This window comes from Otolemur garnettii, unplaced genomic scaffold (assembly GCF_000181295.1).
Source record: "Otolemur garnettii isolate 467f Iridium unplaced genomic scaffold, OtoGar3 scaffold00184, whole genome shotgun sequence".
Taxonomy (NCBI): domain Eukaryota; kingdom Metazoa; phylum Chordata; class Mammalia; order Primates; family Galagidae; genus Otolemur; species Otolemur garnettii.
The window spans coordinates 3115690-3116691 of record NW_003852579.1 but is presented as its reverse complement, the minus strand read 5'-3'; the positions used below and the strand labels follow the sequence as shown (position 1 = coordinate 3116691).

Below are 1002 nucleotides of genomic sequence, written 5' to 3'. Positions count from 1 at the left end.
AGCTCTGATGCCATGGCACTCTACCCAGAGCAACAGAGTGAGACTCTGTCTCAAAATAAAATAAAAATATCAGCCATTCTTTCACGTAAAATGTTACTCCATGAAAACATGTAGGGCCAGGTGCAGTGGCTTATGCCTGTAATCCCAGCACTTTGGGAAGCCAAGGAGGGAGGATTGCTTTTTGAGACCAACCTGAGCAAGAACCAAGACCAAAATAGAAAAAGGTGTGATGTGATCCTTTTGTAGTTCATAAGCGTAACGATTGGGTTTTCATGCACACGCATGAGATGTGCTTTCTACAAATCTTGTTACGGTGTCGGCACATCACCCATCTGACATGAAGAAATAAAAAAAAATTTTTTTTTTAAGAAAAAGGTGTGGTGACACTCACCTGTAGTCCCAGCAACTCAAGAGGCTGAGGCAGAAGGACCACTTGAGCCCAGGAGTTTGAAGTATAGTGACCTAAGATGATGTCACTGCATCTTAGCCCAGGAAACAGAGCAAGACTGTCTCAAAAACAAAAATTTAAAAAGCGGCTATTTCAGCTCACAATCAAACATCACATAAGTACTTTCCATAAGCGCTAAAAGCACTAAAATGTCTCCTCATAGCAGGTGTCCTCAAACTACGGCCCTCCAACGGTCTGAGGGACAGTGAACTGGCCCTCTGTTTAAAAAGCTTGAGGACCCCTGCCTCATAGAGATAACCAATGTACTTTTTTACACAGCAAAAGTGATTTATGTATACTTCTTACTTTGACACAGAGAATATGTGTATTAAAGAGATAGGTGCTCAAAGATTGAAAACTAATAGCAAGGACATTCTTAGGTGAAGGTGACTTTTTTTTTCTTTTACTGATTTGATTAAAAAAAAAATTCTGGGCTGCGCCTGTGACTCAAAGGAGTAGGACGCCAGCCCTGTTCTGAAGGTGGTGAGATCAAACCCAGCCCCCAGCCAAAAACTGCAAAGAAAAAAAAAGATTCTATTGAGAATATAGTTACT

At 41.0% G+C, this 1002-nt stretch overlaps 1 non-coding gene across 1 annotated transcript; it reads left to right on the top strand.

The window, feature by feature from the left end:
- Positions 1-234: 234 nt before the first annotated feature.
- LOC111721799 lies at positions 235-338 on the top strand. Its single transcript, XR_002770815.1, has one exon. It is a non-coding gene; the product is annotated as a small nucleolar RNA U13 (small nucleolar RNA).
- Positions 339-1002: the final 664 nt, after the last annotated feature.